At 43.1% G+C, this 22,430-nt stretch overlaps 1 non-coding gene across 1 annotated transcript; it reads right to left on the bottom strand.

Moving 5' to 3' along the window:
* Positions 1–2,926: 2,926 nt before the first annotated feature.
* On the bottom strand, positions 2,927–2,998 carry trnaw-cca (transfer RNA tryptophan (anticodon CCA)). The gene has a single exon. It is a non-coding gene; the product is annotated as a tRNA-Trp (tRNA).
* Positions 2,999–22,430: the final 19,432 nt, after the last annotated feature.

A 22,430-nucleotide genomic window follows, 5' to 3' on the forward strand; every position in this document is an offset into this window, starting at 1 on the left:
GAGATATTTCAAGCCTTTATTTGACATCATTTTGATGATTATGGCGTTCATCTTATGAAAACCCCAAATTCAAAATCTCAGAAAATTAGCATATTACATGAAATCAATAAAAAATGGATTTTAAATACAGAAATGTCAGCCCTCTGAAAAGTATAATCATGCATATGTACTCAGTACTTTGTTTGGGCCCCTTTTTGCTAGAATTACTGCCTCAATGCGGCGTGGCATGGATGCTATCAGCCTGTGGCCCTGCTGAGGTGTTATGGGAGACCGGGATGCTACAATAGCGGCCTTCACCTCTTCTGCATTGTTCGGTCTCATGTCTTTCATCTTTCTCTTGGCAATGCCCCATAGATACTCTATGGGGTTCAGGTCAGGAGAGTTTGCAGGCCAATCAAGCACAGTAATGCCATGGTCATTGAACCAGGTTTTGGTACTTTAGGCCGTGTGGGCAGGTGCCAAGTCCTGCTGAAAAATGAAGTCAGCATCTCCATAAAGCTTGTCTGCTGAAGGAAGCATAAAGAAATTATTTCGCTCTTTACAGATGTACATTTGCTTTGAAGAGTTTGTCCTGGGGGGTAAAGTTGGAAATGACAAACAAGGGATTCAGTTACTAAAGAGCACTACGAGCCAGTCAGGAGTCAAACCTAGGATCTTCTGATCCGTAGTCATACGCGTTATCCATTGCTCCACTAGCCCCACGTTTGGTATCAGCAATAGCTACGTTCTTACAACATTGTATGCAAACAGTGGTGATCTTTGTTGGCAAGGGTATAGAAGGCCAGTTAAACGTTTGTTACAGTCCAAAATTTGGGGACTCTTGCAGGACTTTAAGGCTAAGCTGTCCAGTTTCTATCAATGTAAAGTAAAGCAGAAGATGTAGTAATTCAAAGAAACTACAGAAAAGTAGCTTCTCACAGGTGCCGTGACCCAGATTCCTACCGAGGTTGCTGCAGCCACCGCAACGCAGAGTACCAAGCACTATAAGATCACAACCATTTGGTATTAAAATCGCCGCGTTGTTGTGATAGCATAGTCGGAAATCAGATCCACAAATATGCTGCTATTTTCTAGGTTCCCCTAATTGATGAGTAACAACTGACAATTCCAGGGATAGTTTATCTAGTACTGCTGATTCTAAAAAAACAAAAACAGAGAAAGCTTCATGATAGCTGTGCTTGAGTTAAATTGAAGGATTTTGAGCGGTTTTAGCACATGTTGAAAACCTATTTACGCATCATTTGGCTTTTTACTATGTATTTAATTTACTGTGATAGACAATGTACAGGAGTAAACTTGGAAATGAGGATCAAGTAATTTAATAGCTAAAGAACAGAACAAACTATCCAGGAGTCAACCCTAACATCTTGTGATCTGTAGTCAGACGCGTTACCCATTGTCCCACTAGCCCTACGTTCAATGTCATTGTCAATGTCAATTTTATTTCAATAACACATTTAACACAACAACAGTTGACCAAAGTGCTAAACAGGGTTATTGTCAAATACATAAATAACAAGTGTAAAAATCAGTCCAACCAAAACACATCACAGGGAGACAAACAACAACACTTTAAAACATCAGAATCCAGGTTCAGAGAGCTTTGGGAGTACCTGGCTTCTCACACCATTCTATGCAAACAGTGTTGATCTTTGTTGGCAAGTGTACAGACAGCCAGTCAAATCTTTGTTGTAGTCCAAAATGTGGGGCCTCCTGCAGGACCTTTATCCTAAGCTGTCCAGTTTCTCTCAATGTAAAATGAAGCGGAGGATGGAACAATTTGGAGGCGTAACAGAGAACTAGCTTTACAAAGCTGCCGTGACCCGGATTTGAACCGGGGTTGCTGCAGTCACAACACAGAGCACTAACCACTATATGATCACGGCCACTTGGTAGCAGTAGGGCCTTGTTGTTGTGAAAGCATAGTGGGAACTCTGAATATCAACTCTACTGATATTTTCCCACTTTCCCTGATTGTTGACTAACAAATGAAAATTTCATGGATGGTTTATCTAGCACTGCTGATTCTGTCCTTCAGGGACACATTTTTTTGTCAAGGAAAAATGATTAGCAAGCAAAAACAGAAAAACAACAGCAAAAGCTTGATTATTGCTGTAGTTGAGTGACTGTGACTATGTTAGAGGCTTAGATGAATTTACACACATGTTGAAAGGATAATTACTAGTCATTTGGCTCTTTATAGACGTACATTTTCTTTGTAGAGTTTGTCTTGGGGGTAAAGTTGGAAATGACAAACAAGGGATTTAGTCGCTAAAGAGCACTACGAGCTAGCCAGGAGTCAAACCCAGAATCTCCTGATCCGTAGTCAGACATGTCACCCATTGCACCAAAGCTGGGGAACAATAGTCTGTAAGGGGGGGAGGGAGAAGAGGAAACAGGGGAAGAGGAAGAGGAAAAAGGAGGAAAAAAGAGGAAATGAGAGAAAAGATGAGAAAGATGCTGAATTACACACAAAGGAAACTCACATCTACAAAAATAAAATTGATGGATGTGACTCCCTGATGGCCCAGTGCAGGGGTCTTCAACGTTTGCCAGGCCAAGGACCCCCAAACTGATGGCGAGATGGAGCGGGGACCCCCTAATTATATATATTGTATAAAATTGTGTTATATCAAACTGGTCCTATAGTGCCATGTGTGCACTGATGACTGAAAGACATCTTCTGCCTCCATTTATCTGTTTACTACAGTGTGTTGAATTCATGTTAATGTGTATTTAAAGACATTTCAATTTGAGCAGTTGGGGGGGGGTACAATGCCTTGCTTAAGAGCACCTGGCAGGGCCTAGGAGGTGAAGTGGCATTTCTCCAGCCTCCAATTGACACTTTGGTCCACATGGATACTTAAACCATCCGGCTCCCAAACCAAAACCCAACAGACTAAATTACTGCAAACCCCTAAACATTTGACCCAGACGTGATTTGAACAAGCAACCTTCTGATCTGGAGTCAGACGCGCTACCATTGCGCCACGAGGTCTGATAATCAATAAATATACACATCAACTTTCATTTACATTATTGCATATACACATCGATTTTTTTTGATTAATGTATATTCACATCAACACAGCAATGCAACGGTAGCGCGTCTGACTCTAGATCAGAAGGTTCCGTGTTCAAATCACGTCGGGGTCAAATGTTTGGGGGGGGCAATAGCTCAGTCTGTATGGAGTTGGGCTAGGAACCAGAAGGTTACCGGTATAAGTCCCCATGCACACCAAAGAACGGAGTGTGAATTGGTGGCACTTCACCTCCTAGGCACTGCCGGGTGCTCTTGAACAAGGCACTGTACCCTCCCAACCGCTCAGGGCGCTTGACCACTCCAATTTGACTGTCAGTTGATGTAAATCTTTTGTTCTAAGAAAAATTGTTTAATTTGTTATGAATCTATTTTGTAATTTTATATATGTTTAAAAATATCAGAATTCATATCAACATTGCATAATACATTTTAGTTATCCTAACACTTTTAACAGTTTTAACTGAAACACCGGCGCTGAGCTCCAGGTGCTTTTTGTTGGGGCCATCTGTAGATGCTATAAACCAGGTTTCGTACAGATCTGTCGCACGGCCTAGGACGAGTTCAAAAAAGTTGGTTTCACGCTTATATTGCGAAAAGCCCTTTGAGCCTAAATGGGCGTGGCCTATATCCGGAGACTCAGCTTAATTCAGTGAACTTGGATGTAAAGACTTTTAATTTTTAATGTCAAATGTGGGAGTTATAGGTAAAAATACGTTTGACCTCACTGTAGCACCACTTAGTGGTCCAAATGTGTATTATTTGGTAAGTCAGGTCTGCTACCCATTGTACATCATAAGCCTGTTAATTTCCCGTAATTCACGTAAATGTAAGTTATGTAGACGAATAATGGAAAAGAAGGAAAATCCTTTGAAAAACAATAGGGTTCCACATCCGTGCTGTAAAAACCGCACAGCCTTGCTCCTGAGATCCACAAATCCTCGGCTTAGGGGTCCAAGCCCGAGGATGCGGACCGCAGTAGCAAGAAAGCGCTAAACACGAAACCTGTGAGGATTTTTATGTCATGCTGCTCAGAGGCTCTGTAGCAATTTTGATAAAGATAGACCATTAGGGGGTGCTGTAATCAACGTTTACTGGTTTTGTCTAAAACAGGGGTCTTCAACAGGGGGTCCGCGACCCCTAGGGGGTACTGCATGGGGGTCGCGAAAGTTTTTGGTTGATTAAACTTTTTTTTTATATTTCCCCCCCCCCTGCAATTTTTTCCACTAATTGAAATGTCTTTAAATACACATTAACAGAAATACTTTAATAATCCCAGGGCGAAATTACTTTCGTTACATTACTCCATATGTAAGATAAGGGGGAAAATCGTTCACAAGTGGATACACGCACCAAATTTGGTGGGGTTATCCCTCTGGGGCCAGTAATTTGAAAAATAACGTTAGCCACTTGATTTTTCAAAATGGCCGCCATTTTACAAGATGGCCGCCATTTCCGGCATTGGAAAACACATATCTGCCCACATAATTTTACTAATGGGGCATATTTCAAGGTTTTGACCTTTTGAATCCTATGTTTTTGACTATAAGGATGTTACATCCATATCTATTTTGTGTTTTGAGAGTCTATAGTGGTATGTAGAGTAAATAATGTGAAAAAACATGAAGCATGACATAATTCCAAGAAAAAATGTATTATTAAAGCATGTCAAAGTAACAGGAGGTTTTATGTTATTTTCTGGAGGCACATAACATTATTGTATTTGTGTTCATTGTATTTAAGTGGGTTATTATAATTAAGTTATTATAATGTATGTATGCCAACATTGCTAGTCCTGTCACTCACAGCTGCTGTACAGTTAAGACCAAACTGATAGCATTTACATCTTCCACGGAATTCTGCTTTGCATCCACATTTGGTCAGTTGCTGACAGCTCTCTACAATTGGTGATAGCTCTGTTGGTGAAGATCTGCCATAGAGCACCTTTCTCTGTCCATCCCCACTCAGAAGGACTCAGTACTAAGTACAGTAATTGACATTACTTACATATATTAAGAATATATATATATATATATATATATATATATATATATGTTAGAGAGGTTAGAGGTTATAGAAGGTTAGAAGCCAAGATCAAGGCAACACGAAGAGAGGTTAGTCAGCTCTCAGAACTACAGAAAGGTGCAAGGAAGGGTTTATCTAAGAAATACAACAAGCTGTCGATACCTGAGGCTCTAGAGACTGCCAAACAAAGACTCACCGCTCTGGCCACCCGCCTCAAGAGATACAAGGGAGAAGCAGAAGCCAGGAGAATAAACCGTATGTTCTCCACCGAACCATCCAAAGTGTACTCTCAGTGGCAGGGTAATAACATAGGAGCAGATCCACCCAGGGCTGAGACTGAACAGTACTGGAAGAACATATGGGAGAAAGAGGCATCCCACAACACAGATGCTCAGTGGCTAGTGGATCTAAGAACAGATCACAGTAACCTCCCAGAACAAGAACCAGTAACCATTACAACGGCAGACATCCAAGAAAGAGTGGTAGGTATGAAGAGCTGGACAGCACCAGGCCCTGACATGATCCACACCTACTGGCTGAAGAAACTAACTGCACTCCATGAACGCCTGGCAGTACAAATGAACCAACTGCTGATGGATGGGACCCACCCAGAATGGTTAACCCAAGGACGGACAATCCTGATCATGAAGGATCCCCAGAAGGGAACAATCCCATCCAACTACCGGCCAATAACCTGCCTCTGCACAACATGGAAGCTCATGTCAGGCATCATAGCGGCTAAGATGAATAGGCACATGGCTCAATACATGCACAGGGCCCAGAAGGGAATAGGCAGTAACACCAGAGGAGCCAAGCACCAGCTACTGGTGGATAGAGCAATCACTCGGGACTGCAAGACCAGGCAGACAAATCTGTGCGCTGCCTGGATTGACTACAAGAAAGCCTACGACTCAATGCCACATACATGGATACTGGAATGCTTGGAGATGTACAAGGTCAACAGGACACTAATAGCCTTCATCAAGAACTCAATGAGGCTGTGGAAAACAAGTCTGGAAACCAACTCAAAGCCAATTGCACAAGTCACCATCAAGTGCGGCATATACCAAGGCGATGCACTATCCCCGCTGCTGTTCTGCATAGGCCTGAACCCCCTCAGCCAGATCATCACAAAGACTGGCTACGGATACCGATTCCGAAGCGGAACAATCATCAGTCACCTCCTCTACATGGATGACATCAAGCTGTACGCCAGAAATGAGCGAGACATCGACTCACTGATCCACACTACCAGGATCTACAGCAACGACATTGGAATGTCGTTTGGACTGGACAAGTGTGGTCGCATGGTATCAAAAAGAGGGAAGATGATCAGAACTGAGGGGATTGAACTACCAGAAGGCCACATTGCAGATGTTCAGGATAGTTACAAATACCTTGGGGTACCACAGGCTAACGGAAACCATGAGGAGGCAGCAAGGAAGACCGCCACAGCCAAATACCTACAAAGAGTGAGGCAGGTCCTGAAAAGTCAGCTGAACGGGAGAAACAAGATCCGAGCCATCAACACTTACGCCCTGCCAGTCATCAGATACCCCGCTGGTGTAATAAACTGGCCAAAGGAGGAGATAGAGGCTACTGACATCAAGACCAGAAAGCTCCTCACAATGCATGGAGGGTTTCACCCCAAATCCAGCACCCTGAGACTGTACACCAAGCGTAGCGAGGGGGGCCGAGGGCTAGTGAGTATCAAGACCACTGTCCAGGATGAGACGACGAAGATCCAGGAGTACATCAGGAAGATGGCCCCCAAAGATGAAGGGCTTAGTGAATGCCTCAGGCAGCAGAAACCCGAAGGTGAGGACAAGGTAGAGGAAGAACCATAATGGAGGGACAAGCCGCTGCACGGCGTGTACCACAGACAAATAGAAGAAGTGGCTGATATCAAGATATCCTACCAGTGGCTGGAAAAGGCTGGACTGAAGGACAGCACGGAGGCACTAATCATGGCAGCACAAGAACAGGCACTCAGTACAAGATCAATAGAGGCCGGGGTCTACCACACCAGGCAGGACCCCAGGTGCAGACTGTGCAAGGATGCCCCTGAGACAGTACAGCACATAACAGCAGGGTGTAAGATGCAGGCAGGAAGAGCGTACATGGAACGCCATAACCAGGTAGCTGTCATAGTGTACAGGAACATCTGCCACGAGTATGGGCTGGAAGTCCCAAGGTCAAAATGGAAGACACCTCCTAAGGTAGTCGAGAATGACCGAGCTAAGATCCTGTGGGACTTCAAGATCCAGACTGACAAACTGGTGATGGCTAACCAACCAGACATCGTGTTGATCGACAAACAGCAGAAGAAGGCAGTAGTGATAGATGTGGCGATCCCAAGCGACAGCAACATCAAGAAGAAGGAACACGAGAAGCTTGAGAAATACCAAGGGCTGAAAGAGGAGCTAGAAAAGATGTGGAAAGTAAGATCAACAGTGGTGCCAGTGGTAATCGGAGCACTGGGGGCTGTGACCCCCAAACTGGGAGAGTGGCTCCAGCAGATTCCAGGTGGAACATCAGAGGTCTCTGTCCAGAAGAGTGCAGTCCTAGGAACAGCTAAGATACTGCGCAGAACCCTCAAACTCCCAGGCCTCTGGTAGAGGACCCGAGCTTGAGGATGACACATACCACCCCACAAGGGGTGAGAAGGGGATTTTTTTTTTTTTATATATATATACGTATATATATATAGATATATAGACGGTCCGTAATGTCCCTGTGCAGCCATGTCTCAGTGAATCAGATGAATTCCCGGTACTCTGCGGGGCTCCGTGTTAACAAAATTTTATACAGTATATATAATTAGGGGGTCCCTGCTCCATCTCGCCATCAGTTTGGGGGTCCTTGGCCTGGAAAACGTTGAAGACCCCTGCACTAGACCATATGGGACTGACAAGATATTAATAACAGGGATTTCATGAATCAATTCATAGTCTGGCTGGAACCAGGCCTTCTCTTAAACATGAAAAAGCTTCTTAAATAAGGTTTATCTTGAAGCTTTTGAGTGTTCTTTAGGTTTTTATCTGCTTTAACTATTCCCGGACAGCGGGGGCACGGAGCAGAGCAGAGCGGCCGTTAGGGAGGAATCCTCCTCCGTGTTCAGCTCCATTTTGAACTTGCGGCAAAAAAATTAACATCGAAACTGAGATAAATCAGAGATAAAAGTTGTTTTTAAGTTTTGAGAATAAAGTCCAAAAAAAGTGAAAGAATAAATCCAATTTTGTGCGTATTCTAAAGTGACTGGAGGACATGTTTAGTAAGCAGAGCTTTGTCAGCACTGCTGGTCTTTAATAAAAACTGGTCTAAACAACAGGATGGGGACATGGTCTAATCAAATCTAGTTCAGATATCTAGAAAGTTCTTTCTCACTAGGAAGAAGTAAATACAGATATCTGCAATAAATATCCAGTCAAGCTACTAAATATTAAAACAGACACTTGTACTATTTAAGGATTTAAATGTAGTTTTGACTGATTGAAGTTGTAGATATCTTGAAAAACAATTTCTACAAGTAAGAATGTTATTGTGCATATCTTTATTTACCATTCTGACTAGAATATCACTTTGACCAGGAGAAATGCTATTATTAATATCTAAAATGTAATAACAGATAGGAGTGTGGTTTGATTAAATGTTAAAACGGCCTGCTGTAGCACCTAAGACATTCTTCATGTTTTCATCTCTAGTTGTTCTGCAGAGCTTCTTCTAGCTGGTGACGTCTGACAATAACAATAACTTTAGTTTTCTATGTTGGAAGTTGACATTATTGTTTAAAGCCACATTTAAATGTTGTATAATCTCTCTGAAAGAGTCCAACAACAATAATTCAGTAGTGCAGGGTACTTTCAGCGTGTATAGAGCAGCATATCTCCACCAGACTCCATGTAAATAATCACTACTTTTAGCGTGTATAGAGCAGCATATCTCCACCAGACTCCATGTAAATAATCACTACTTTTAGCATGTATAGAGCAGCATATCTCCACCAGACTCCATGTAAATAATCACTACTTTTAGCGTGTATAATAATAATAATAGTAATAATAATCTTGATTTGTAGAGCACTTTTCAAAAACAAGTTACAAAGTTCTTTAACAAGTACAACAAATACAAAAGCATAAGAACATTGAAAGACTGAAATACAGTTAAATATAAAATTTGTAAAATACAATGAAAATAAAATAAAAAATAAAGTCAAATAAGATCATCGTCTACATCCCACCTCAGGCCTGTGTTAGTGAGGCGTTACTGCACCTGGCCGACCAGATTACTAACGTGGAGAAAAAACATCCTGACTCCCTGCTCATTGTTCTTGGGGACTTCAACAGAGCAAACCTCAGCCAAGAACTTCCAAAGTATAGACAGCATATTAAGTGTCCCACCAGGGACACAAATATTCTGGACCACTGCTATACAATATTAAAGGACTCCTATCGCTCTGTCCCACGTGCAGCCTTGGGTCTCTCTGATCACTGTCTGGTTCATCTTGTCCCCACATACAGGCAGAAACTTAAATCTGTTAAACCTGTTGTAAAGAGGGTGAAAAGATGGACCAGCGAGTCAAAGCTGGATTTACAGGCCTGCTTTGACTGTACTGATTGGAGTGTTTTTGAGGCTGCAGCCACTGATCTGGACCAACTAACTGACACTGTGACATCTTACATCAGTTTTTGTGAGGACATGTGTGTGCCGACAAAAACCTCCTGTACATTCAACAACCAGAAACCCTGGTTCACAGCCAGACTCAGGCAGCTCCGTCAGTCCAAAGAGGAGGCCTTCAGAAGTGGGGACAGAGTCCTGTTTAACCAGGCCAGGAACACACTGACCAAAGAGATCAGAGCAGCTAAGAGGAGCTATGCTAATAAGCTGGAAAACAGCTTTTCAAACAACGATCCTCGGTCAGTGTGGAGAGGCCTGCAGACTCTCACTAACTACAGGAGACCATCCCCCAACACTGCTGGTTCTCAACGGCTGGCTGACGAGCTGAACAGCTTTTATTGTAGGTTTGTAAAGGCCACAGTCACACCCCTCCCCCACACCATCTCACCAACTCACACCTCAGTCAGTCACCTCCCCCTCTCTGACCCCCCACCTGCACTCACGATCTGTGAAGAGGATGTGCGCCAGCTCTTCCAGAGGCAGAAGACCAGAAAGGCTCCTGGCCCAGACGGTGTGTCTCCATCCTGCCTGAAAATCTGTGCAGACCAGCTGGCCCCCATCTTCACTCAGATCTTCAACAGATCTCTGGAGCTATCTGAAGTTCCCTCCTGCTTCAAACGCTCCACAGTCATCCCAGTCCCCAAAAAACCCTCCATCTCTGGTCTAAATGACTACAGGCCTGTCGCCCTGACATCTGTAGTCATGAAGTCCTTTGAAAGACTGGTGTTGGCCCACCTGAAGAACATCACAGTCCCCTTGCTGGACCCCCTGCAGTTTGCCTACAGGGCAAAAAGGTCGGTGGATGATGCAGTCAACTTGGGACTGCATTACATCCTGCAACACCTCGACTCCCCAGGGCTTATGCAAGGGTCCTGTTTGTGGACTTCAGCTCGGCGTTCAACACCATCATCCCGGACATCCTCAGCACCAAACTCTCCCAGCTCACTGTGCCAGCCTCCACCTGTCAGTGGATCACAACTTCCTGACTGACAGGAGTCAGCAGGTGAGCTGGGGAATATCACATCCAACACACGGACTATTAGCACTGGCGCCCCCCAGGGGTGTGTGCTCTCCCCACTGCTTTTCTCCCTCTACACCAATGACTGCACCTCAGGAGACCCATCTGTTAAACTCCTGAAGTTCGCTGACGACACAACCGTCATCGGCCTCATCCGGGACGGTGATGAGTCAGCCTACAGACGGGAGGTGGATCAGCTGGCTCTCTGGTGCAGTCAGAACAACCTTGAGCTCAACACGCTCAAAACTGTGGAGATGAAAGTGGACTTCAGGAAGAGACCCCCCACTCTTTCCCCCATCACCATACTCAACAGCCCTGTGTCTGCTGTGGAATCCTTCAGGTTTCTGGGATCCACTATATCCCAGGACCTGAAGTGGGAGCCCAACACAGACTCCATCATTAAAAAGGCCAGCAGAGACTGTACTTCCTGCGCCAGCTCAAGAAGCTCAACCTGCCTAAGGAGCTGCTGGTCCACTTCTACACAGCCATCATCCAGTCTGTCCTCTGCACGTCCATCACTGTCTGGTTTGGATCTGCCACCAAAAAGGACAGGAGCAGACTACAACGGACAGTTAGGACTGCAGAAAGGATCATCGGTGCCAACCTGCCCTCCGTCCATGACTTATACACCTCCAGAGTCAGGAAACGGGCAGGAACCATCACTACAGACCCATCTCACCCCGGACACAACCTGTTCCAGCTTCTGCCCTCTGGTAGGCGCTACAGAGCACTGTTCGCCAAAACCAACAGATTCAGGAACAGTTTCTACCCACAAGCCATCTCTCTGATGAACAGCTGACTTCTGACCCACAGTGTCAGGTTCAGTTCTGGTCAATAACACTGTAACACGGTCTCTACAGCAACTGTATCATTCCCACTCTCACATCTCACTTATTATTATTTATTCATCATTCTCATTTTCTCACTGTTCATATGTTCATACTGTTCATACTGTTCATATTGTAATATAATAACATAATACTATCTTAACCCAGTACCCTTGCACTACGCACATTTAAATAATTGTATTGATCTCTTCATTGCACTCATGCCTCTATCTTGTTTCTGTTTAGAGTGTGTATATATTGTGTATATATTAGTGTGTATATTTCTGTTTTGGTTGATATGTATGTGTAAGCACAGTGTGAGCAATGCTCCAAAGACAAATTCCTCGTATGTGTCCTCATACCTGGCGAATAAAGCTGATTCTGATTCTGATTCTGATTCTGATTCTGATCAGGAAAGGCTCTCCTATAAAAGTATGTTTTAAGAAGCGACTTAAAAGAGTTCACTGACTCAGCTGACCTGATTTCCTCGGGCAGGCTGTTCCAGAGCCTCGGGGCCCTGACAGCAAACGCTCTGTCCCCTTTAGTTTTCATTCGAGACTCTGGAACAGATAGCAGACCTCTGCCCGAGGATCTCAATGTGCGTGCTGGTGTATATGGGACTAAAAGGTCAGAAATATAACAAGGCGAGAGCCCATGAAGAGCTTTAAAAGTGATCAATAGAATTTTAAAGTCAATTCTAAAACATACTGGGAGCCAGTGCCATGAAGCTAAAACAGGAGTAATGTGGTCATATTTCTTTGTTCCTCGTTAAAAGCCTGGCAGCTGAGTTCTGGACAGTCTGGAGTCGATCAATAGATTTTTGAGTTAAACAGGTGAAAAGGCCATTGCAATAATCCAGGCGTGATGAGATGAAGGCGTGTAAAATGGACTCGGTGTCTTTAAAAGTTAACATAGATCGAATTTTAGCTATATTTCTAAGTTGATAAAAACATGATTGAACAAGTTTTGTGATGTGCTGCTCAAAATTTAATTGACTATCAAACCAAACACCGAGGTTCTTTGCCACGGGCTTAATGTAGTTTACTAGCAAACCAGCAGATGGCAGTATTTGCTTTGCCATTTGCTGAGACCCAATGACGAGGATTTCTGTTTTGTCTGAGTTCAGCTGGAGGAAATTATTTGACATCCATTTTTTAACTTCACCAAGGCAGTTGTTAAGTGAACTCAGCATTCCAGGGTCTGAGGATCTGACAGATAAGTATATTTGTGTGTCATCAGCATAAATATGAAAAGAAATGCAATGTTTATGGATAATATGTCCAAGGGGAAGCAGATACAAGGAAAACAAAATGGGTCCTAAGACCGACCCCTGAGGCACACCATATTTAAATGGACTGAACGAGGAGACATAGTTATTTACAGACACGCAAAACATCCTATTTGTCAGGTATGATGAAAACCATTCTAGAGCAGTACCAGAGATCCCCACCCAGTGCCTCAGTCTGTCTAACATGATGCTGTGATCAATGGTGTCAAAAGCAGCACTGAAGTCCAGAAGTACAAGGACCGAGCACATGCCTTCATCAGCAGACATTAAAAGGTCATTGGTGACTTTAAGCAGGGCAGTCTCGGTGCTATGGTACTTCCTAAAACCAGACTGAAATCTTTCAAATATTTTGTTATTTTCCAGTACAGTGAGCAGCTGTTTGGACACAGTTTTTTCTAAAATCTTTGCAATAAAAGGCAGTTTTGAAATTGGTCTAAAATGATGTGGGAGGGAGGGATCTAAACCAGGTTTCTTTAAAAGTGGGTTCACGCAAGCCGTTTTAAAATAATCATGGAGACAACCAGTAGATAGGGAGCTGTTAAAAATTTTGATCAAATGGGGCCCAACAGAATCTATCACTTTCAGTAAACATTTTGAAGGTATTACATCAAGTGGGCTGGAGGACACTCTCATTTGTGATACTGTTTTTAAAAGCTCAGACAAGTCGATGGGATAAAACTGGTTAAAGCTCTCTTGTTGCTGGTGAGGAACCTCTGAATAATAGGCCGCGGGGGTAATCGAGGCTCTGATTGACACCACCTTATTGATACAATGAGATAAAAACAATTCACAGTCATCATTACTTCCAGCTGAGGCACAAGGAGGGGTTGGGTTTACCAGCTGATCAACAGTCTTAAACAGAAAACTGGGATTGTGTTTATGTGTAGTAATGAGTTCAGAAAAATAGTGTGTTCTCGCATCCTTAACCATGTTATTGCAGTCAGTTAATAAATCCTTCAGACTGAGGTAATGGACTTGGAGACTGGATTTTTTCCATCTGCGCTCTGCTTTCCTGCATTCCCTTTTTAGGCTGCGAATGCTTTCATTTATCCAGGGTTTCTTCCTAGCCTTAGACGTAGGCCTAACCTTTAGAGGAGCAGTAATATTTAGTGAAGACAAGCAGATATGGTTGAAGTGATCGACCAGATTGTTTGTGTTGGAATCAGGCAGGTGTTGGCTTTGACTCTGAAAGGATGCGCAAAATTTTGAAACACTTTGTTCATTCAAGAAGAGAGCCATTTTAAATGAGTTTGTTCTGGGTGCAGGAGTTGGTGCAGTTGTCCTAATCCTTGAGAGATTACTGATATTTCTGTGTGGGATATGCATATTTCGGTTTACTGGTCTGTGCGTGGTGATGACAGTAAAAGAAGTCTTTGGAACAGCGCTGGGGGCAGACGGCTAACATACCAGCAGGTGGGGACAGTTTTTTGTGGCAATGATGAAGAGATGTGTTCAGTGAGCGGTGGTGTGTCCAGGTGTTTTGCATGAAAGATTAGTCATTCAAGGAAGTCATGAGTAGACCGCACCACATGCTGTATGTGCGCAGCTAACATTTCTGAACCCCGTTTGTTTGGGTGAAGTCCGTCTGTCTTAAAAAGAGAGGTTCTTTGCCAGAAAATATTAAAATTATCCACATAACACACATGATGACCTCTACAAGCAGACTGGAGCCAGTCGTGGAGGCCAAGTAGTCTACTGAAGCGGCCAGCACCGCGACCAACTGTGGGAATGGGACCAGAAATAAAAACGGACTTTCCACACTGCTTTAAAAAGTTAAAAAGACGGTTAAAATCTAATTTTGTCAACTCAGACTGCTGAAGAGCTGTGTCATTTGTTCCGACATGGACTATCACTCTTGTGATGGAGGACGGGAGCGATGGCATTAGGTCCTGGAGTTTATTTAAAATGTCAGCTGTGGTGGCACCGGGGAAGCAGTGAGTTGTAGCGTTAAAGAAATGGATGTTTCTGGTTATGGAGTCACCAATTATTAATGTGGTTGGGGGGGAAAAGAGGACGAGGCAATGCCGGCTGCTCAGTCCGGAGCAAGTCATCATTGACTGACACAACTGAAGACTCCACAAACAAGAAAAAAGGAGAGTGTTCCCATGTGCCTGGTGGTAGCTGGGTGCTCCTGGACCTGGTGGTAGCTAGCTGCTCCTGGGCCTGGTGGTGGCTGGGTGCTCCTGGGCCTGGTGGTGGATGGGTGCTCCTGGGCCTGGTGGTAGCTGGGTGCTCCTGGGCCTGGTGGTAGCTGGGTGCTCCTGGGCCTGGTGGTGGATGGGTGCTCCTGGGCCTGGTGGTAGCTGGGTGCTGCTGGGCCTGGTGGTAGCTGGGTGCTCCTGGTCCTGGTGGTAGCTAGCTGCTCCTGGGCCTGGTGGTGGCTGGGTGCTCCTGGGCCTGGTGGTGGATGGGTGCTGCTGGGCCTGGTGGTAGCTGGGTGCTCCTGGTCCTGGTGGTAGCTAGCTGCTCCTGGGCCTGGTGGTGGCTGGGTGCTCCTGGGCCTGGTGGTAACTAGCTGCTCCTGGGCCTGGTGGTGGATGGGTGCTGCTGGGCCTGGTGGTAGCTGGGTGCTCCTGGGCCTGGTGGTGGATGGGTGCTCCTGGGCCTGGTGGTGGATGGGTGCTCCTGGGCCTGGTGGTGGCTAGCTGCTCCTGGACCTGGTGGTGGCTGGGTGAAACCGGGCCTGGTGGTGGCTGGGTGCCACCGGGCCTGGTAGTGGCTGGGTGCCCCCGGGCTTGGTGGTGGTTGGGTGTTCCAGGGCCTGAGGTGGCTGGCAGCTCTGCACTGCTGCTGCTCTGCACTGCTCTGCTTAACCCCAACTGCTCCAGAACCTGGAGTTAAGTCCAGTCGTTGAGTAATTGTATAGTATAGTATAGAGCAGCATATCTCCACCAGACTCCATGTAAATAATCACTACTTTTAGCGTGTATAGAGTAGAATATCTCCACCAGACTCCATGTAAATAATCACTACTTTTAGTCTGTATAGAGCAGCATACCTCCACCAGACTCCAGTAAATAATCACTACTTTTAGCGTGTATAGAGTAGAATATCTCCACCAGACTCCATGTAAATAATCACTACTTTTAGTCTGTATAGAGCAGCATATCTCCACCAGACTCCAGTAAATAATCACTACTTTTAGCGTGTATAGAGCAGCATATCTCCACATGTAAATGGGTGAATTAAGAGTTTATTCCAACCAGACCAGAGTGGTGATTGTTGGAACAGTGGAAAGATGAACCAAGACGGCTTTTGGTAGATTTATTTAGTTTCTGTCCACTTTTAATGAAGTGTGTTTTACGATGATACAAGTATTGATTATTTACATGGAGTCTGGTGTGACAGTTGGTTTTGTTGCTGTATTTACATTCATTCATTTATAAGGTCTTTATTTATGTGTGTTACCCTGTTATGCAACTTAATTAGACTTACAAGGAAGCAGAGACGGGAGACAGGAAGAGTCACGCTGCCCTCTGCTGGTCAGGTCTGCTCACTGCAGCCTCAACGTTCCCCCTCAGCTGCTTTATTACTTCATTATGCTTCATTAGTGTATGTCTCATTAACGTTTGTCTAAAGGTTCATCATAGAATAAAGCATCCAACATGTTGGAAAGAAACAACAATAAAAGGTTAAAAAAAAGCAATAAAGAGAACTTTTAATGTAAAAAGCACATAAAGCACCGAAAATAATCACCGGGCTCTGGGAGTGTGTGTGTGTGTTTATGTGTGTGTATGTATTTGTGTGTGTGTGTGTGTGTTTTTATGTGTGTGTATGTGTGTTTATGTTTTTGTGTGTGCATGTGTTTGTGTGTCTATGTATTTGTGCGTGTATTCATGTGTATGTGTGTTTATGTGTTTGTATGTATTTTGTGTGTGTATGTATTCATGTGTATTTGTGTGTGTGTGTGTGTGTGTGTGTGTGTATATATGTATTTTTGTGTGTTTTTGTGTGTGTGTGTGTGTATACATGTGTATGTGTGTGTATGAGGCTCCAGTTCACGGGGTATTTGGGAAAAGTACTTTGTAGTCGTTTATATGTATATAGAAATATTTATACAGCATATTTGTATTTGTTCTAATCTGTTAAGCGTCTCTGTAGACGTCCCTGCGTCGGCTGACAACTCAATGCCGGATGTGGCCGTCAGGTTGCCATGGCAACGCTCGTCATCAGCTGATCTTCTTCTTCTCTTACCGACCACAACGTCTTTATCTCATCAGCTGATCTCTACCCAGAATCAACGTCCTTACTCCAGTCTACAACCATGTATGTATCTGTGTGTGTGTGCATGAAGTATACTTTATTAGTTAAATTACAATTTACACTCTGTTGTTATTACACACATTACACAAAGGCCTGAACTACACACACATGCTCAGTACCTATACATGCACTAATGGAGAGATGTCAGAGTGGGGGGGGCTGCCCATGGAAAGACACCCCGAGCAGTTGGGGGTTCGGTGCCTTGCTCCAGAGCACCTTGGCAGTGCCCAGGAGGTGAACTGGCCCCTCTCCAGCTACCAGTCCACCACCAGACTCTGGTCCGTACGGGGACTTGAACCAGCGACCCTCTGGGTCTCTATGTGTATGTGTATCTGTGTGTGTGTGTGTGTGTCTGTGTGTGTGTATGTCTGTGTGTGGGTTTGTTTGTGTGTGTGTCTATGTGTGCATGTGAGTCTCTCTGTCTGTGTGTGTGAGTATCTGTATGTGTGTGTTTATCTGTATGTGTGTGTGTGTGTGTGTGTTTGTGTGTGTGTGTGTATGTGTATCTGTGTGTGTATGATTGTGTGTCTGTGTCCATGTTTGTCTGTATCTTTGTGTGTTTGTGTGTGTCTGTATGTGTAGGTGTATCTGTGTGTGTGTGTGTGTGTCTGTGTGTGTGTATGTCTGTGTTTGGGTTTGTTTGTGTGTGTGTGTCTGTGTGTGCATGTGTGTTAAGCTGAATCTCAAACGATGCCCCATAATAGAACTTCACTTCCCAGAGTGCACCAGTTGCTGTGCACCTGCTCAGTCATCATCAGTGATCAGGAGCACCTGGTAAGACATGGAGGTGCTCAGTCAGTCAGCAACACAAACTGCAGGGAGAAGACACTCCAAGTTCCCCCACAAAGCTCAGCAATGGGTTTATGCAAATATCAGTTCATTTTGACGAAATGTGTGAAATGATTTTCATGTTAATTTTTGGTTCTGTCTTAAAAGGTTTACAACCTGATCCACGACTAATCAACAACTAATCTACTGGCAGACCAATCACGCGACAGAGCCAGATAAGAATAAAAGTTTGAGTTGGAAGTTTGAGTTGTACACGTGTCCTTTGGGTGCTGAACGAGGGGAGAACTTGACAGTGTGGTGTGTGTGTGTGTGTGTGTGTGTGTGTGTGTGTGTGTGTGTGTGTGTGTGTGTGTGTGTGTGTGTGTTGGTGTGTGTGTCCCACTGTGATCATCTCACTCGGCTGTCAGCCTGGGTATTATTAGTTAAGTGAAGCAGGTTTAAAGGAATCCACTGGTGCTCATGAGTTTACCCCCCCATGCTGAAGTTAACATAGGGGGGTGTATACTTATGCAGAGGTGGGTAGATTAGCCAAAAATTGTACTCAAGTAAAAGTACTGTTACTTCAGAATAATATGACTCAAGTAAAAGTAAAAGTAGTCATCCAAATAATTACTTGAGTAAGAGTAAAAAAGTACTTGACGAAAAAACTACTCAAGTAGTGAGTAACTGTTGAGTAACGTCTGATTTATTTCTTAACACACACATTAATCAGACAGACAAAGATAAAAAAATAATAATTTTTAGGCAAATTATAGTTCATCCAATCAATAAAATAAATTTTAATTAATTTATTAATTACAAAATAGCTTACTTGAGAGACTTGTCACATCAAATTTGGATGGATACTGCATGTGTAAAACATACTGTATGTAACCTAAAAGACAAACATCCACCTCTCCACAGCAAAAACTAAAACTACCGCTACGTCTCCTCAGGTTAGATGTTGAGTTGTTGAAAGCTGACATGTCCGTTTGTTTTGGTCGACCCTGAACACACCGCATAACGTAGCTGCTGTTTTACACTTTTCCTAAAAGGTAACCATGCTTTCACTATGAGGCCGGGGGGGGGTTCCTCCTGGTCTGCGTGACTGCACAACGACGTGTGATTGGTTAAGCACAGTCACGTGGTAGAGCCTTTAGCGGAAGACTCTCTCTCTCTGTCAAAATAAAACATTAAAATGAGACGTACGCTGGGGTAAAAACAATGAAGCGTAGTAACGAGTAACGAGCTCATTGGAGCCTAATGTAGCGGAGTAAGAGTACAGTTTCTTCTTCACTAATCTACTCAAGTAAAAGTAAAAGTATAGTGATTTAAAACTACTCCTAGAAGTACAATTTTTTCAAAAACCTACTCAAGTAAATGTAACGGAGTAAATGTAACTCTTTACTACCCACCTCTGTACTTATGCCCCTGTATTTTAACATAGGGGGGGTGTATACTTATGCCCCTGTATTTAACATAGGGGGGTGTATACTTATGCCCCTGTATTTAACATAGGGGGGTGTATACTTCTGCCCCTGTATTTATCATAAGGGGTGTATACTTATGCCCCTGTATTTTAACATAGGGGGGTGTATACTTATGCCCTTATTTTAACATAGGGGGTGTATACTTATGCCCCTGTATTTTATCATAGGGGGGTGTATACTTATGCCCCTGTATTTTAACATAGGGGGTGTATACTTATGCCCCTGTATTTTAACATAGGGGGGTGTGTATACTTATACTTACAGAATTAGGGGACCACTGAGGTCCATATAAAGAGACTTCATTTATAAATATTTTTATATATATATATATATATATATATATATATATATATATATATATTCATGCAGTATATGTGTTAATATTCTACTGTGTTAAGCGTCCCTGTGTCGGCTAATATCTTCACGCAGGATGTGGCCGTCAGATCACCATGGCAACGCTTGTCATCAGCTGATCTTCTGACTTCTTTATCTCATCATCAGAAAAAACTTTACACAAGTCGAAGGCTGACGTGAGGGTGTGTGTGTGTGTATCTGAGTGTTTGTGTGTGTGTGTCTCTGTGTGTGTATGGGTGTGTGTATCTGAGTGTTTGTGTATGTGTGTGATGTTTATTGTAATATAATGAATCACAAATCACAATCATTATTAATAATGTTTATTATCCAGATGATAGATTATAGATATAGACCAAAATATAATAACATGTTAACAATGTTGACAACACGCTAATAACACGCTAATAATACAATGACAACACTCCAAGATACAACTATTATAAATGCATTAAAGACAATTCAGATTCCTTATATACAACATCCCATAGTATTAATATACATACACATACACACATACACACATACACACAGACAAACACACACACAAACACACACACTCACACACATACACACACACACACACACACATACACACACACACACATACACACACACACACACACACACACACACACCACACACACACACACACACACACACACACACACACACACACACACACACACACACACACACACACACACACACATACACACTCACACAGACAAACACACTCACACCATACCAACTTTATTTGTTAAGCACTTTACAACAACCAAAGTTGACCAAAGTGCTGTACAGAAAATAAACAAACATATTTATAATTAATAACCATACAATTAAAAACACACAAAGTAGTAAATAAGAACAAGTTGAAGAAGTCGACATCTTACTATGTGTCAAAAGCCAAAGAGAAAAGATGGGTTTTAAGAAGGGATTTAAAAACAGATAAAGAAGAGGCCTGTTTTACATGCAAAGGCAGATCATGCCATAGTTTAGGGGCCCGGTCCCCTCTGAGCTTACGCTTAGTTTTAGGCACAGTCAGGAGCAGCTGATCATCTGACCTGAGAGCGCGGACGGGTTTATAAGGGTGTAGAAGCTCAGAGAGGTATGGCGGGGCAAGACCATTTAGTGATTTAGTAACCCCAATTTATTACAGGGGTCTAACAATCATGGGGAAATGTGATCAGTTGTTTGTGATGTTGCCAAACAGTTTATGAGCTCCAAATAATGGATTTCAAAATACTTTTTTTAGTTTATAAATCACAAAACGGTTTAGGTCCATAATACCTTTCTGATCTGCTACTACACTATGACCCCCTATGACCTCCTACATCACTATCAATGGTGTTGTTCTACAGCTGACCCTGTGTCCTGAAAAGATATGTAAGGAAAATTTGCCTACTTTGACTTACAGTCGAGAGTCATCATGAATTTGTTTTAAATCATGCAAAACACCTGCTGCTTCCATCTGTCACTCTGACACATGGAAACCCAAACATGCAAAAGCATTGTTGTATTTGGACCTAGACCCAGTGAACAGCAGTCTGTTTGTTAGGAGATGCAAGAGAAGGATGGTCACAAACAAACACTGCTGACAAGGTGGGGGTTCATTAATAACTTCATGATTTTCAGTTCTTTTTTTCTTTGAAATGGCTCAAGAGAGATGGCATTGTCGATGGGTTAGTCTACCAATTTGGCCCCGACTGAAATATCTCAACTATTAGATCAATTGTCATAAAATGGTTTACTAACATTCATGGTCCAACTATTGGATTTACTGTCGCCAAATTCTGTTTTCCCTCAAGGCAAGGCAGCTTTATTTGTATAGCACATTTCAGCAACAGGGCAATTCAAAGTGCTTTACACAAAAACAGTCAAAGAACAGTTAAAAAATAAAAATAGATAAAACACAAGAATAAGATTTACAGTGCAGAAAGAAAGGCAACATCAAAAAGAAAGGTCTTCAGTCTTGATTTAAAAGAACTGAGAGTAGCAGCGGATCTACAGGTTTCTGGGAGTTTATTCCAGATATGAGGAGCATAGAAACTGAAAGCTGCTTCACCCTGTTTAGTTCTGACTCTAGGGACAGAAAGTAGACCTGTCCCAGATGACTTGAGAGGTCTGGGGGGGGGGGGTCTTAGTGTAATAGCAGATCAGAAATGTATTTTGGCCCTAAACCGTTTAGTGATTTATAAACTAGCATAAGTACTTTGATATAAATTCTTTGAGGTTAAGGAAGCCAGTGTAAAGTAAGGTTTCCAGATTTCTCAGACCAAATCCGGGGACATTTTCAGCTCAGAAGCGTATATACCTCCAAAACACGTCATGTTTTTATTTTTGTAAAACTTAAAACGGGGACACTAGACCTAGAGCTGTTCTCATTAGGGGCTGAGCCCCCCCCCCCCCCCCAAAGGTCTGATCCTAGACCCACCCCTGCTGCTACTTCCTACTCCACTACACTACACCTCAGAGGGGAATGTTTCAAAACATAAAGTCCTAATATTTCAAGATAGAAAGTCCTAATATTTCAAGATAAAAAGTCCTAATATTTCAAAATTAAAAGTCCTAATATTTTAAGATAGAAAGTCTTAATATTTCAAGATGGAAAGTCCTAATATTTCAAAATTAGAATTCCTAATATTTCAAAATTAAAAGTCCTAACATTTCAAGATAGAAA

The sequence above is a fragment of the Etheostoma spectabile genome, unplaced genomic scaffold (assembly GCF_008692095.1).
Source record: "Etheostoma spectabile isolate EspeVRDwgs_2016 unplaced genomic scaffold, UIUC_Espe_1.0 scaffold00019236, whole genome shotgun sequence".
In the NCBI taxonomy this organism is placed as follows: Eukaryota; Metazoa; Chordata; class Actinopteri; order Perciformes; family Percidae; genus Etheostoma; species Etheostoma spectabile.